Source organism: Pezoporus wallicus, unplaced genomic scaffold (assembly GCF_028554395.1).
Source record: "Pezoporus wallicus isolate ANWC-B61680 ecotype Strahan unplaced genomic scaffold, APGP_CSIRO_Pwel_v1 contig_9449, whole genome shotgun sequence".
Taxonomy (NCBI): Eukaryota; Metazoa; Chordata; class Aves; order Psittaciformes; family Psittacidae; genus Pezoporus; species Pezoporus wallicus.
Window position 1 is genome coordinate 38,583 of NW_026641531.1, and position 17,216 is coordinate 55,798.

The 17,216-nt window shown below is 43.2% G+C and overlaps 1 protein-coding gene across 4 annotated transcripts in view; it reads left to right on the forward strand.

Annotated features, from left to right (window-relative positions):
- Positions 1-17,216, forward strand: part of PEAK1 (pseudopodium enriched atypical kinase 1) — a 110,222-nt gene that overhangs the window by 38,572 nt on the left and 54,434 nt on the right. For 3 of the 4 annotated variants that reach the window (XM_057424160.1, XM_057424163.1, XM_057424162.1), the window contains one exon: positions 9,364-9,533. The gene's annotated coding sequence lies outside the window, so the exon portion shown is untranslated. Of the gene's footprint in view, positions 1-9,363; positions 9,534-12,403; positions 12,514-17,216 lie in introns of those variants that run through there. The other variant, XM_057424161.1, reaches the window with a different exon arrangement.

A 17,216-nucleotide genomic window follows, 5' to 3' on the forward strand; every position in this document is an offset into this window, starting at 1 on the left:
GTGTGGAGCAGCACCCCTCAGTGATGGTGCACATCAGAGCACTTCAAACTGGAAGACAGGTTGAGGGAGGCCTGGAAAAGAAATCACAAATCATGATGGCATATGGGAAAGCAAATAGAGGTGGTACAAAGGAGCGAGTTTCTTATCTGGTGTGGGTTTTGTTTGTTGGGTCTTTTATTTTCCCCAACAACAGCCTGGCAGCTCAACAAATGCACAAAGGTACTTCAGGCAAAGCTGTTAAGCTGTGGAATGTCCTTCCACAGGATGTTGTGGATACAAAATTGTGAATGGGTTCAAAAGGTAATTGGATAAATTTATGAAGGAAAATTCCATGCGAGACTATCAAGTACAAAGATGCCATTTCTTTTACAGCAGATCTCCAGGCTGCAAACTGCTGGAGATGTGGGGAGGGTTTGGCAGTGGTGCTGGTTCTGCCTTTATGCTTTGGGCTGCTGCCAGAGGCAGACTAATGGACAAGCTGAACTTCTGCTCTGATCTGCTCAGCTACTGTCACCCTGTAAAGCATTTCTGTCCTTTCTGAGGCTTTCCTCAGCAGTTGTTGTATTTCTTCATCTTCTGGCTAATCCAACCAGTTCAGTTTGCTTCCTGCTGTAGTTTCTCGCTTTAGATTTATATATTGTATTAGTGGCTTTCTCATTGCAAGATCAAATGGAACTTCATTGAGAAGTCCAATGTGTGGATTGGCTCTTGTCACAAACTTAATCTGTGTTCTTGGAAGGGCTCCATTTTTGGTCCATTTAATTTATCTTAAACCTGCTTTTAAGTGAAACATTGATGAATGAGAGCAATCCATGAAGACATTTTAGCATAGTCTTTTGAAAATCAGTTTCCTAAAGATTGGTGAGATTTCTTTTCCAGACCAGACTTAAATTAATAGTGTTCTGAAATGTCAAAGCTGGTAAAACTATTAAAAAGAAAGGGAATTTTGACTAATGGCCCGTGTATATGGCTTAACAGTTAAGTACATTTCTGACTCCAGTGATTAGAAACACTCAGCTGAGTGATGTTTTGGGTTAAAGCTGAGTCGGTTTTCTGGGCTAAATACTTCAGTGGCAACCCACATAGAGAAGGGCAGTTCCAGTGGAAGTGAATCTGGGAACTGTGTGTTTGACAAGCCAGGGAAATGGCAGAATTAAGGGGTGGGAATCAAGATTCCATTGTGGCAGAGCCATTAAGGTCATTCCTAAAACTGCATATTTCACAATTGCCCCTAAGTGCTGGTGGTATTCCCATGTCTGTGGTTTGGTTCCAGGGACACACAGGATCAACAGAGATGGAGTCTCAATCTTGGCAAAAGAGGCTGTGTGAGGAATGAGCAGTGGGTTTGTGTACAGTGTACCTGGCAGCAGCCCCACAAGTGCAGAGGGCTGCATTGATCTGCTGTCCTTCTGAACACGATACACCCAAGGAGGGCTTGCAGTTCATACTGTGCTTGCTATGGTACTAAGATTGCAGCCCTACCGAGGTTCTCTCCAGTACACTGATTCTGGGGGCTGCTCACTTGCTTTCATCTGTGGTATTAACCTATTGAGCAGGCTGGAAACAGCCTTTATTCCTCTTCTCTCAGGGAATGCATTCATTTCATATGGGCAGGTTTCACAAGGAGAATGCCACGAGTGTGCTCAGTCTGCCAGTTTCTCTTCACATCACAGTGCAGGAAGGTTTTCTGATAACCTTTGTCATACGTCCCCAAGTGTTGGCTCCTGTGGGGAGGGTACTTACAGCTGGCAGCCCCAGTCTGAGGCAGCGTGTTAACGGTGGTCTTGTTTGAGATGCAGCCCTGGAGTGCTCTCAGGAAATACATTGCCATGTCACGTTTGTTGATTTGGAACCAGAGAATCCAGGTCATAGACTCGAGAGCAAGGAAAGTGGCATTTGCAGCAGGGTGTAATTTTATTTTTATGGTCCCAAGCATTCTTTTGTTTGCAATTTTGGCTTAATATATTCCTGATACCTTAGAAAAGAAGTACACAGGAGGGGGGGGGGGGGAGCTGAGTTGCTTTTTTTGTCCTTGCTGTCTCTAGCTCATAGAAATGTATTTATTCTGTAAAGATCAAAGGTGACCTGAAAAGAGGCTTTATAAGAGATTCTTCATCCAAATGATACTTTTTCCAATACAAAGCATTGGGGGAAGGAGGGGAGGGAAAAGGAAAACTTTAAGTTAGTTGTCTCAAGCTTTGGGTCCACTCAAAGTTCTTACTTGCACAAGAGATCTTGTTTCTACCGGAATTGCTGATAAGCCGGTGAGTAAAGTATGTGCTAACAAAAGTCATGTTAAGTCTTTTAATGCAGGTCTCTCCTCTGCTCTCATGCACACACTGGGGGGGTTCATTAATTCTCTGAAGAGATCCCAGGACACTTTTTAAGAGCAGATCTACTTTTTGATGCTGTCATTTGAGATCATACACACATTTTCTTTTCATGTGACTCTTTTCAGGTGTGTTTTAACATTCCTACTGGCACCTAAAATGTATGAAGTGAAATGATGACAGTACTGCTTCTAATGCTTCTGAAACCACCTTTAAAGTTGGCCTCTCGTGACCTGTCAACTCAAATGATTACATTTGCACAGGTAGAGCCTGTGCAATTAAAACATCTGTAATTTGTCTGCCTTCTATGGTAATGTTCACAGGTTATCTTCAAGAGAAGATAAGCCCATTTGTTTGTGACCCATTTGAAATACTGCTTAATACATTTCTTTAAGGATTGAAAGGAAAGGGTGGGAAGGTGATGGCAAATCCCAGTGTATGGAGCTGTAGAAGTCTTGTCAAAGTCCAAGTAGTTGAGACACTTGAAGTGATCTTGCTTATTTAAACAAGGAATGAAGGATTTGCTCAGGAAAGTCGTGCACTTTAACTTGTGTAAAACACAGTGAGAAAGGTCCTGAGAGATGAGAACAAGGCACATGTCTTGGATAGGATTAGTGGGGTTCAGGGCTATGTGTATGCACGGGTGGAGTAGGTTATTTCCAGTGCTGAGGTTACTCTAGGGAAAACTTAAGCCAGTTGATTTCTCAGAGTCTTCAAATTTACACACATACAAATGTTGGTAGCACTTCAGTATTGTCTGTAGTTGTTTGTTACCTTTTAAATAGCAACAACATGAGAAGAGCAAAGTATTTCTTTGTGGGGAAAAGAAACAAAATGTTCATAATATAAACCAAGCAGTAGATGTAGTGTCCTCAGATGCTACAAACATGAGGACGTTGTGTTCATACTTGAATTTCAAAACCCCTGAACTTGAAAAACCCTTTACTTAAAACATGTTTTCGGAGATGATTTAGAGAAGCCTGGAGGAAAAGTGTGTCTCTTAATCCCCCACAAGTTAAGGTTGTACCATTCTTGTGCAAGGAGGCAGACGCTTCAGCAGAAACACTTTGGAGGAGAAAACTATCAGAACAAACAAAAGCCCCGAGGAGTTTTGCTGTTTTCCATCAGTGATGATGAGCCCTGCCATACGCTGCAGGCAGAAGTTGTCCTGTCAGGTTGAAGTGCACGGTGCTGGTATGTGTATCTGTACATGGAAGGGAACGCACGTGTTTTAGGAGGGTTCTGTAGACAGCTTGAAGCTTAAGCAGCAGGGTGCTCAGGCTACTAAAGCAAAGGAGAGGATTGCAAAGCAAGGTGTACTTTGCAGGGTTTTGGTTGGGATTTTCTTACCTGCAGAAGCGGTGTGTGTCCATCCTGCTACGTTAACCCACTTCTGAAAGGTGTAGTGGAGTGAAACAATTTCATGTGCCTACACAGACACATCGTGTTCAGAATTTATGGCAAGGTGAGTACAGGATATTGCAGAGCAATTAGATTCTGAGGTACTTCTAATAAAAAGAAAGCCTGAAGTCCGTGACTCCTGTATTCAAAAACATGTAGTGCTTGTATCGTGTACAAAGGAAATCACTCAAACTCTGCTACTTCAGCATTGCTTCTCTTCGCACTCCACTTGCTTATCTTTTGCAAGAGCTCCTGTCAGGCAATACTTGTGCCTTTCGCTTCTGCCAATCCATGATGATGATCTTGAAACTATTCTGCAGTGGCAACTTGCAGTACTTGAGTAAATTGGGGCTTTTGTCAGATAAATTGCATTGGTAAAAATTCTCTTGATCCCAAAAACCTTTATCTTCCCATTAAATATATATGTATTCTCCAACTCCCATTCTTCCCCTGTAATCTGTAAAGCACAGTGTCTGATGTGGTTCTTTGTTAATTTCAGAGATAATTTCTAGCCTGTCAAAGACCTTCTGTCTCAACAACTTTGAGACAGAGATTTTGAAGGAGATGATAAAGTGCAGCTGCCAGATTAACAGACATAAGGGACTGGAAGGGGAGGATCTCGCAGATGGTTCTAATAAAACTCGGCAAACAGCAAAGGAGTGTGGTGCTGGGTGGGGGAGAGGATTGAAATTCACATTGTAATCCCAGTGCGAGTTTGGGGTTTGGTTTGTGAAGGAAAGTTGCATAAACAGCCCTTTGAGGGCTTGGGCTGGCCTGGGGAGTTTATTGTTGCTTTCCATTTCTCCTGTTGCTATAGCACTGCTGATTTTTCCTCCTTCCTGTATCCCTGTGTCCATATTGCTACCTGAGGCTTGTATTGCTGTGCCAAGAGTCCTCTGGAAAGCCACGTGCAGATAGTCACGAGATGTCTGTGCACAGGCAATGCCGGTACCAGCAGGAAACATTGCTTCTGGTTGCAGCAAAGAACAGTAAAAATGATGCAGTAGATTTCTGTTGCTTTATTGACATGTGCTGCTCCTGTTCCCATCTTCTATCCCATGGCCTCCTTCACAGCACTACACAGCTCTTCGTTGTTTTAGGAGGCTCCTACTGGCTAAGCTTGAAACTCTCTTCCAAGCTTTAATAAACCATGTGCCTCTTTTAATCTGTAAGAGGTTTGTACTACATGATTCATTCATAGGGATGGGACTAGTAGTACCTCCTGTCTTCTTTCTGCTGTCTCCTCTTATTAAATAATAGTAGGTCTGTAATATTAGGCCAAAAATTAATGATTAAAAATTGCAGTAGGAAAGATGCAGCTGAAGGCCTGGATAGTCCCTGGTGGCCTCAGAATTCAGTCACTGGCTCTTCTTGATGTGACTCTTCAGGCTTCTTTGGTGAGGGTAGCTGGTTTTTGGTTTTAACCATTTCAAATCAGACATGCTGTATGTTATATCTTGAGCTTGGGTTTCTATCATGGTGGCTCATGGCAAAGTATTTTATTTGGTGAAAGAAAATGTGTTCCCAATGAATAGGCCCAACATGGTGTCACTTCTAGGTACACTTGGTAGATTTGTGTTCTAGAAAGTCAGTTTGATGACAGTGAGTTGTACCCAGCTTTTTCGGGTGGCTATGACAGCTACAAGACGTGGTGTTTTCTCTTCCATTTGGGGCCAGCTGGATCTGGTCCCAGAACGGGAGGTGGATGTATAGTCAGAGTTTGGTTTCAACCTGTGTCTGGATGATCAGCCTGTGTTAAGTATAGCTGGTGGTTCTGGGCAGAGAACCTTCCTTCCGCCTCATTTCCAGAACCAAAGTAATTAATGCTGTTTTTTTCTACTCTTGCTAATCTTTCCTTCCTTCCGTGAAAGGAATCGTGTTCTGAGAGCACACAGACTTTCAAGCCTACACAGTAGCCCTTTGGGATGTGTCTTCATCTTGTGGAATCAAAAGATTTTCAGATCAATGGTTCAGGAGTAGCAAATCCTTCAACAGATACTTGTTTTTAAGAGTCCTTAAGGATGAGCAAGTTAATAAGTAATTCCATGAATCTCTCCATGAATCAGTTCTATTTTAGGCAGTATATTTATGCTAGATTTAATATTTTTCAAAGTAAGAAAAGTTTTGCCTTTTAAACTCCCTTTTTGTGCCTTTTCTCCTGTGCATCTCTGAATTTGTATTGAAAACAAGTACATCTGGAAAGGAAGGCACGTTCCCTGCACTAATTCATTCCCTTTATCTCCTTTAAAAGTAGATGTAGCTTACAGCATTTCTTCACCCAAGGAGATAATGTAGAAGCGAAGGGGTTATTACCCTCCAAACCCAGAATACTATATCCCTGTCTGTTACCACGTTGAGGGTTAGGCAGTGCCGCTTGAGCACACCATCACCCGAGCAGCCTGGCTGCACGTACAGCACTATCCCCTCGCACTTGAGCCGGAGCTCTGGAAGCACTAGTCTTTCAGAGCAGGATATTCCATGCCAGGCTCGTTGGCAAAGCTGTCACGTGGCCGTTGTGTGTAGGAGGCCTGTGAAATCTGCTGGAAGGAAATCCCATGGTTTAATGAAGTGTTTTGGTGGTCGATCTTGACCCCGGGATACTCTGTTCTGCTTTGCTGATGCAATCAGGTTGGGAATAATGTGTCTCCCCTCCCTTTAGTGTATCGTGCAAAAAGGATATCCTAATGCGTGTATTGATAACGGTGCGTTTTTCCAGGGTTTTGTGTCCAAGATATCAACATGCTGAGACATAAAACAGCATAAATGTTGCCAGAATCCTACTAGCCTGGCAAATCTGAGAGCCATCTGAAAATGAACAGTTCTTAGGATGGAAATCAGGCCCCGTACAGAACGCTCAAGTACCACCAGCCGTTCGCAGCCATGAAGAGTTCACGTGCAGGCAACATGAATAGGAAAAATATTTCCCAAATGGGGGCTTTGTTTCCTTTCGGGTTTGCGGCAGTTTGTGCTCCTCGCACAGCCGGCAATCATAACTTGTATGGTGGCTTTTGAAAGGGAGACTTCCTGTTACTAATCTTGTAATTAGGTGCCCTTTTATTCATGGGCTGTCACTCGGATTGACAGGACAGATCGCTCCCGGCGCTGGCAGTTGCTAGAAAGTCGGGCTGTGTTGCAGAAATGGCTGGTGATTCATTTGTTTAGCATTCCTCGCTCTTTGTTTTGCGAGGACAGCTTGTGTGGCACCGAATCACATGGCAGCTCTTTTCACACCCCGCTTCTGCTGCCTGCAGCCTTGCGGAAAGCCGAGGGGAAAACGGAGAGGGGTTTATCCGCAGCTCCATTTACTCCAGCCATGCTCATTGTCTATTGAGAGCAGCAGCTAAAAGGAAGGATTTTGTGTCATCTTTATCGCTTAACTTGAAATGTTGTAAATTCAATGTAAGTGTATGCGGAGCGGTCAGGGTGTGTGCCAGGGTTTGGTTCTTTTTGAGTGGTAAATTGCATTGTATAAGTCTGTGTGCTGTTTGTGAGTACAATATCAACTTTATTTATGGCCTCCAATACCACTTGTTGACTTTTCATAGGCAATGAGCTTATGTTGGAAGCAAAATGTTTTCAGTGGCACCTAGAAGACATAATGTAATGGCAGGTTTAAAACACACCGAAGTGTTCCTCGCAAGCCACAGGAGCACCTGATTTATGGAAAGCTGTGGTAGGGAATCTGTGCCACCTCCAGCTGTGGCAGAGCTGTCAGAGTGCAATCCTGCAAGGAAAGGCAAATGGCAAGCACAGCCCTTTGCTGCTGCTCTGCAATGTCTGCAGAGTTCCAGGACTTAAAAATGCCTGAGTGCAGCTGAAACCAAGAATATGGATGTCAAGGTTGGGGTTTTCATAGCATTCCAGCTTATCTACACTTAGAGAAGTAGCACATTTACAATTGTGACATCGTTTGGTTTTGTTAAGATGTTCTTAGGTTTGGTTTTGGCTTAGGTAAGTCCCTGGGATAACCATGACAATGTTACATACACTATTTGCTAGCCATTGGTGAAATTTAGTATTGCTCTACTATTTCTACCTTTAATCTGTCTATTTTGAGGCAGGCACAGATGTGGCTATGACAAGGTTTTCCCATCTTGGTGTTTCCCATAGAGATGTGCCTAGAGATACCTACAATTTGGGAACAGTATGGCACCCCATGGCCACCTCCAGCACTGAAGGAGAAGAAATGCATCCCCCTCCCCTAGCCAGCCTCTGTACATTGAGTGTGCTGCCTGAAATTCACAGAGCTCCCAGTTTATATATTCCCAATTTAAATCTTCTGGAAGGGGTTAAAATTTCACACAAACACATCCCTTTAATGAGGGACTTTACATCTGGGTTCAGTGCAGCTGTTCCAGGCCTTAAAAGTGTTTGTTGATTCCTCTGTTCTTCAGGGCTGCTTTTCTTAATTCACGTAGCTTTCTAATATGCACTAGTGCTGCTGCTGGGTGAGTGAGGTTCTCAAACACCTCAGGACTGGGATGCTCTCTCACCACTCTTTCTGGAGCCTTTGCAGGGCTCTGGTCTCCTTTCTGGTTGTCCCCTACATTGTATTTCCAACTAATCCCATCTGTGAAAGCAGAGTGGTTGGGAGGAGAACATTAACTCTCCATCCAGAGTAAGCTCTTGACTTCTCTCTAGTATCTCCATTTAGATGAGGAGCCTCAAGCTGAAGTTCAAGACTAAGTTTGTGGCTATTCCTTTATCTGTCTTTAGCATTATTCATTCCATTTTTAAGGACATCAATACGTGTTTGCTGTTATGATGGCCCATACTCATCTCGGGTTGCTGCTCCTCTGCAAAACTACTTCAGCATCTTCCTTCCAAATGTCCAAAAAAATTGGTTTTGTAGCAATAACAGAAGGCATTTTGCTGATGCTGCTTGGCAGCTGATGGTTCTGCTTGTCACGCTCATCAGTGCTGCCTCGCTACTGTACAGCCTGGGTGTGCTCAGCAGCCTTTTCGCATTAGTAACAAAGCGCTTTGCTCCATCTCATCTGTGGCTTTCCTAATACAAGTAATTGCTCTGGGCATTAGTGTTTACTTTCTTTCCACCAACTTTGGCATCCACAAATGTGGTTATACTTGAAGGCACAGGAGCAGAATGCTGAGCTGGGGGGAGAGAAGAAAAGCCCAACCCAAAACACCCGAAAGAACTGACTGTTCAGTTATACTGGATTCAGGTGAAGGTTATTTATCTGAGCAGCTAACTCCATGCAAGTCTAACCACCACAGATGCTAATATGCAAAGATAAGTAACATAACGTGAAGTTGTTAAGATTACTTGTTCCTTTTTCCTTGTAAAGTCTGCAGTGATACCTGCTGCCTTCTACAGGGTGTGTGCTCCAGCCCCTGCTTTCATGGCAAAGCTCATAGTGTGGCTGTATAGCAGGTAGAATTGAAAGCCACTGCAGCAGTGTGCTTCTGGGGTTTGAAAAGAAATGGGCGTGCTGAGGAAGAGGAGGAGAGCCTGGTGTGGCAGCGATGCAGCCAGAATCCCCCGAAGAATCCAGGTGTCTCTTTATAGCTTGTGTAGCATTTGGGAGATCAGAAGGTCACTAAAGAAGGAAAACTGGCAGTATTTACACCTCTGAAACTGGTTTGAAATAAGGCCATTGTCTGTCTTTTACAGAAGATGTTGCTGTCCTGACCAGTGACCATGAAGAGAAGGGGATGAAGAGAATTCGTCTGGAGAAGTGAGAAGCTTTGGAGTTCTCTGCAGGATTTACTGCCAGTAGCTGCAGAAGGTTTTGCAAAGAGACCATTGATGCTGGAATGGATGAAATGCCTCAAAATTAAGCGGTAACTAAGCTTTCTGACATCTTATTTCCCTCCTACAGTATCGTAAGGTAATTTATATGGATTATAGAGAATGTTGGTTTACTACTACTAGAGTTTAAATAGAGCAATCTTACAATAGCCAAATACTGGACGAATCTGTAAATTTTGATTTTTTAATCGTTTATTAGCAAGAAGTTGGGATTTCATTACCTGATGGTTTACTTTATGGTAGTTGAAATTTCTTCCCAAGGGTTTATTCCATCTGTTCATCACTGAAAAACAAAATCGGGTTTTGCTATTGCTCTCTATTAGTAACCATCTTCCTACCAAATGCCTAGCAAAGCTGCAGTGTGGAACAAGTTGTAGAAGCATCTCTCTATCTCTTCTTAGTTAGATGGTCAGTAATAAGTGGAACTCCTGCAACAAGACTCACAGAGCACACTGGGAAGGTTGCTCATTTCTGCCAACCATCAGCAGCTCCTGGTATCTCTTTTGTATTTCCACTTTTTTCTTTTCTTTGCTGTTCTTACTTGCTTATCCTGTTCTCTGCCCCTCATCCACTCAGGATGGGATATGAAACATCTCAAGTAGCTTTATCTTGTATTTGAGACCTGTACTGCATCTTCACCAGGGCAGTGTACTAGCCAGAATACTAAAACGTGCTACTTCTTAATGTTGAAGTGGGAGTAGCAAGACCCCAGCTTCTCCTGGCTACCCGACTGTAGGCTTTGTCCCTTTGTAGAAGTGGCTGAAGTGTAATCCCTTAGAAGGTTTAAGGGGCCGGGGGGAGAGGAAAAGTTACAACACCTTTAGTACAGCAAAATGATGATTTGATGTCTTTTGAGAGCAGAGATTGAGGTCTCTCTGCTTTTGCCAAAGCCTCACTGAACCTGCGTACAACAGGATTTTCCCTAGTTTGATTCCACTGATGGAAACCAGTCATGTTAACTGCATGTATCAGAAATGCCATACAGCCACATTGCTTCCATTTGGCATGAATTAAAGAAAAAAAGAAAGAAATTTCTGTGTTGTGGTTTTGTTTGCTACAATTTCAAACTGTTAAGAACTTGGGTTTTCAGGCATTGATAGGAGTTCTTTCTTACACTGCCCTCTATCCTCGAGAAGGAGCAGGTCTGACAGTATTTATGTGACTTTTGACCCTACAAGTATAGCTATTCTCCTTTACCAGACCAGGTACAGTATTTATTCCACCTGTATATCATAGTGCCCAGAATAATTCCGTCCTAACTTTGGTGAGGTTTAAAGGCAGGACTGTGGACAGTGTTCAGCATTAATGTAACAGTTGCTATCTGAAATCCACAGTGAGATTTCGGTCTCTTGTGAGAGCAGTCAGGCCAGCACTCCCAGCTGAGAACTCACAGCTTGGCCAACGCATCACTTGGACAATAGGCTGCTGGGATTTTTCCCTAACTGATTTTCCATCTTTATCAGTTGTCTGCTTTGTTGCCAGAGTGGCTTGTGTATTGTATTTATTTATCCTACTGCATGGGCAAGAAGGGAATGCTTACAGCTTCCATTCATCTGCAGTGCTGACAAATGAGGCTCAAAGAGGACTTACAAGAGAAATGTTTTTCTTCTTTCATGTTTTCAAATTTACTGGGCTCTTTAATGCTTTTCTCTGTTCTTCTGTTCACTTCTGTGGTCTTTTCCCTTGGAATGTGTGCACATAGAGATCTCCAATTCATTGACGTGTCTAATGAGAACAAGAGCAAAAGACAGTTCTGGTGCTCACATCCTTATTTTGCAGCAGCTGTGGAGATGGAGCGCTGTTGTCTGCCTTCAGGTTTCTATAAAGCACTTTAGAGCCCAGAAATACTAGCAGCAGAAATACCAGTAATGCTGATCACAAACTTACTCATTCTTCCTAAGGGGAAAGTACCACTTCAGCATATCTGTGTTCAATAGTAGTAGAAGATACAAATAGTTTACAACCATCGTTTTAGAGGAGGAATTCTTGGAAAGCTGGAAGGTGATGCTACCTTGTATGTTGCTGCCTGACAGAGCAACTACTTCATTATACATCCAGCCTTTGCCAAAACAGCACTAACTGCATCTACCAGGAAGAGTGGCTTCAGCTGAGGGAATAGGTTCCCATCGTTGTTGCTGTATTCAGATGACTGTTATCTACCTGATAAAAGCGACAGTCAGTGCCCCTGGAACAGGACTAACAACGCTGTGCGATAAATCTGTGTGCTGGCACAGGAAGGTCTTCACGGGCTGAGCATCAAGAGGTTTGTGTATCTGGGGAAGTGCTGAGTGAGCCAAGGGAGAGGTCTGGATGGAGCTGGGGCTGCTGCTTTGGGCAGATTTCTTCCTGCTGGAGGTGCTGCGGGTGCTTAGGTGGGAACTGAGCGAGGGTGCCACGTGAACAGATTGTTTCTGTCTCCAAGAACAGCTGAAGGATGTTGCATGGGAGGTGCTCTTGGCTCAGGGATTCAAGATGGGAGGGTTTTCTCTCAGCTTGAGAACACATTTTTTCCACTTGACTCACTGAGTGAAATTGAAATGAGTGATAAAATTTCCAAAAGGACTGTGGAATTGGTTGCAATAATAAAAAGTGCATTTATCATCAGGAAGGAAGAGCAAAACAAGGGGAAAGAGTCAGTGAAGAGGAAGTCACCACCTTCTCACCAACAATGGAAGGCTGTGGGCAGCAGCACACCCACCCCTCTGTCACAGCCACATGGAATTCGCCATTGGAGAGAATTCCTCTGGCCCGACTGCCAGCCGCCTCTCCCACATGCAGTACCCATACGCCTTTCTGTAGGGACACTCCATTCAAAAGACATTACCCTACCAACGTGTTTGCATAGGTTAATGCATGAAAGGAAACTGCCCACTAATTCCTACAGAGCCCATTTTTTTCCCAGGAACAACACGAGCCTTTGTTTCTTCTCTGTGGCTTGGCACGTAGAGCAAAGAAGGAACATAAAATACTGGCGCTGGAGCCTGCTGTGATTGATGTATCCTGGAGATAAAGGTACCTGCACAAGACAGGGAGGGGCTATTGGCTTAAATGTATTTTTAAGATAATAACCATAAAAATAGTCTTTTAATGATTTTACTTCTCTCTGCAGCGTTTCCTTTGTGCATTCCTGAGCACTTTGCCAGGCTTCAACTACTGTCTCAATTACTTTGTGCTTCCAGTTTGAAAAAGCTTTGGAGCAGGGGCACCGTGTCCCATGTGCTTCTGGTCCAGGCCAGGCCGCTGCCTCTCCCACCAGTGGTGCAGGAATTGCAGAACTGCATCACTAAGACAGGGAAGAGGGAGGAAACGTTTGAATTTCCATTACCTATGGGCAAAAGAAGGATTCAAACCCCAGGATTTTAGCTCTATGTCAAGAGTAGCTAAAGATACTGAATCCAGCATCTGTTCGGGCTTGAGAGGGGGTGTTTAAGAAAGATTTTGCTCTTCCCCTGAGACCTGCCTTGCGTGGTGTTTGGGTCCAACCAGGCTCTTTCAGCTGAGGTATAAATGACTGAAGACAGTGATTCAAAATGGAAACATTGACAGACTCCGAGCAACAATAACATACAAATATTTATTTAACGTCCCTCTGTGCAGTTCTTTCCAAAGGGCACTTGTGATTTCTCACTCGCCTGCATTAGTCTCCATTTTCACCTCTGCTTATCTGTGAAATGTCCCATCACAGGTATGTTATAAATACTGTCCTTGTCATTTCAGCTGTCCAAAGGAGGCTGCTACTTCTGTTTGTTGGATTCTTGCTGTTTTGATGCTGTCCCTGGAAACTTCAAATAAGCAGGACAGGCACAGTGGAAAAACCATCTCCTGAACTTATAAAGCTCCAAACCATCACTGCTCTTGATTTGAAGCAGGTTCCTGTGTTTTACATCAAATCAACTCCAGGCACACTGCTGGGTATCAGATCTAGCTCTTCTTGATGGATGGCAGATTGCTTATTGGGGCAGCAGTGGATTTTCGGCGATTGGAGACTGGAGTCCTTGTTTATGGTGAGGTCTCCAGTTCTCATTTGCTCAATACTTGTAACAACTTCACCCTCCCTTAATTCCTTTGATTTCTATTCTCTGCCACTACTGTGTTTCACTTTGTCATTTCATTTGTCGCTGTTCATTTGGTGATAATTAGATTATGTTTTTCATGCTGGGTCCTTTCATTTTTCTCTAGCCTGTGATGTGATGTGGTCTTGGCAAGAAACACATTTCCATTCTCAGCAGAACCCAACCAAACCTGAACACATCTCAGATGTGTCTGCTAATTAAAAAAATGATTGACTTCTAGGCTTGGAAAAAGATAATCAACACACTTGAACCTGCCTCAAGCAAGATTGTATGAGGAAGAATAACTTCCTTATTGAGCTGGAAAAGATTACGTATGTGGTTGCCATTATTATTGTTTAGAGTGCTGTCCAGATACCCAGGAGTTCTACCTATCCTATTGGGGCCATTTCTTTGCTAGAATCTGTAAATCACAGTTGTTCCATTAGCTCCATGCTCTCCTTGTTAGGAAGTGGCACATAGGCCATTAGGTAAATACCAAACTGCTGGCCTGTCTGTTAATATTAAGAGCAGAGTGAGGGAATGAAGGAACAGAAAGTAGCTGCATCTAAAAATATACCTGAGAAACAGACCCAAGGCAGCAGCACTGCTTGCTGTTTTAGGAGAGGACTCGGAGGGTTTCTTAGCCATTTATCCTTTCCAACAGGAATCTGCTTAACTCTCATCAGTGTATCTCCCTGAAACTGCTTTCAGAAACAATTGCTGCTGATGCACAGGCTTTTTCCCTTGTTCTTACAAAGCTGGATGTTTTCAGCCCAGTCATCGTTATCTTTAATACAACCATTAGCATACATATATGCTTGAAGCACAAACGCTTCAGAGGTGTATAGGAGAGTTTTAACACACTTCAAAATAATCCAAAAAACCCTTTCATTTTCAGCAATTCTTTATGCGAGTTAACCTATATTTTTGCTAAGCTTTTACTTTTATTCCATTGCTTTCCATTTCTGGTACTCAAACCCTGTGTATTCTCCAGAGCCAGCCCTCAGGTTGCCCTTTGAGTTGCCCTGTTGTGGTGACGCTGTGTGGTTTGCGTTACAGCAGCATTCCAAAGATACCAAACAAAACGGAGACTTTTCCTACTGAAGGCCTATGTGGGGCAGTGTGCAAACAGGATTGGGGTTATTTATTTCTCAGCCCCAGATAAGAAGGTGTGAGCGCAAAGAGAATACAAAATGCAAAGAATCCCAGTTCCAGATTCCTTAGATTCTTGCCTCCCCACCCAGATCTTTTCAGAACGCTGCAGTGTGCTCCTGAGGCGCGTGATGGTTTTCTTCCTTGTAGCCCTACCCAAGACCTACCCTAACAAATATCGATCGCTTACAGTTCTCATTGCACTGTTTCTTTGCCAGCAACTTTGTGGTGGTTTCCTCTATTTACAGACATCTTTCCCATGTTAAAATATCTCCGGTTTTCCTCAGGAGATTCCTTGAATAGTCGCTAGACATGGAGGCTGCAGGAGCTGCTGCTTGATAAAAGCAGTGACAAAATGTTTTGATCACTGCAGCACGAACCGGCTCTGTAACTGGCCAGAGGGACTGGGCCTCTCTCAAAACTCATATTCTCAGGGAAAGGACTGCTGAAAATAGCATTGGGAAAGGCAACTTTTCTTGTTTGTGCTGATTTCCTCTTTCAGATTCGGGTGGTTTTGTTGCAAACACAATCCAGGTACAGACCAACAGCAAACTGTGGTTCATCACAAGCAGGAGGGATGTGTTAGCAGCAGGTTTGCCTCCCAAACATTTCAGGCTACTTGAGCACTCTCTCTGCCATCCCTTTCTGTAATAGCTTTGGAATTTGTGCATTGGCACTCACATCGGTACTTTTGGCATAGTGCTGTTTGGTTTCAACAGCCCTATAAAGCTTACTTGGGAAGACACACAAGCCTGCAGATTTAAAGGCAGCATGCCGTGAGGAATGAAGGTGTATTACTACAGTAATGCTTAGCAGAACATTTTTGGGTTTATTTTATCACGTCAGTGTTGTGGCTTCAGTGTATTTAAGTTTAGGGCTTAAACTGAGTGAATTTATAGGCGTTAAATTATAAATATAATACAATTTATTAAAAATAATTTATAATGTAATAGAAATATAATATTAAATTAGAATATAAATTATAATTATATTACTGTGCCTTTTTAATGGAAAAACATGCTTCTTCTGCGGCTAATGAAAGATAGCACCAAGCTCTTCGAAGGAAAATTCATCCTGTCTTACTGTATGCCTGTGTTACTGATTTGCAGGACTTGAGCTGATAATATCCATTAAGCTTGATTTTAGTGATGGATATAAAAATTAACCTTGAATATCTGTGTGGTGGTGACATACTTGAGTGTTGCATCAGTCAGTATTTGGTTAATTATCCAAGTATCCCTGCAAAAAGAGCAGGCTCCAGCTGGCTGTAATTAGGGCTGAATTGTTCCATGCCTTCAAGACAATTTTTACATTCATGGGATCTGCAGCTTTCTGTTGTCCTCATTTCCTGTAACATAAAAGTACTTGTAGCTCAAAGAATTAAAGGGGGGCAAATGGGGAGAGAGGCTCTGCGGATAAATCTTGCTAACATCCTTAGAGGTCTGAGTGAGAAATATGCATTGCAAGTTTAAAAAACAATAAAAAGGAAAAAAGGCAAAGAAAAAAAGGGAAAAATCTAACAGGGTCCTAGCCACAAAGTGCTGTTTCACTTGATGAGAAGAAAAGGTGGATCTTTAGAAAGCACAGTGGGTTCTATAAAAGCTGAAATCTGTGCTCTGTAAATCTTGGTCTTAATGAGAGACCACCAGGCTGCGTAGGAAGAAACTTGGATAGCAAATCAGGAAGGCATGTGACATAAAACAGTCAATGGAGATTCAGTAATTCAGTAGCCATGGGATACAGCACTAACAGTGAGATATATCACATCCAATTTGTTGAAGTAAGTCTCCCCTTTTTGTCCTTGTGCTGTGGAATTACTGGCACTGCAGTACTCGTATTTGCTCTTATGGATGTCCTAGCTGCAGGAGATGCCCCTCAGCGTGCTTTCTCCCTTCAGTATTAGGGTCATCATGAGCTGTACTCTGTGCAGCCTCTGTTGTTATCAGCCTTTATTTTAACCCATGATCAAGACTAGCAAGTTCTCAAATTATTACTCTTTTTGGGGAAGAAATAGCTTTTTGTTTAATTTGCATATAAAATTGCACATTTGTATTTCAGTAGTACCCAATGGGGAAGGTACATGCCAGAACTGTGGAAAAAAAAAGAAAGTGGTGGTGGGGTGCAAGTAACATGATTATTTTAAGAGCATCTGTAAATAGGTAGTTCCAGTCCGTAGCCGAGTATCTTGAGATCAGGTAAAACAAGGTGGTCATGTCTGTGATTTACCTGAGCCACTCACAGTTCCCAAGAAAACCATTTGGCCCTAGGGAATCTGTTGGACAGAAGGGTGGTGCTCCCCCTTGCAGGGAGGTTGTGCCACGCTGCTCCAGCAATCTGAAATGAGTGAAGTGTTCCTCTGACAGCTTGAGCAGAGTGGAAGCTTTTATGCAGCATGGTAGGTCAGTCTACGTGAGCCCAAGAGCTTCAGAACAGTACTTGTCTGTAGGCCGTGCTGCTTCTCTTCTGCTGAAACCTCTGCTGACCACTTCTTGGGGCGCAGAGGGCAACATT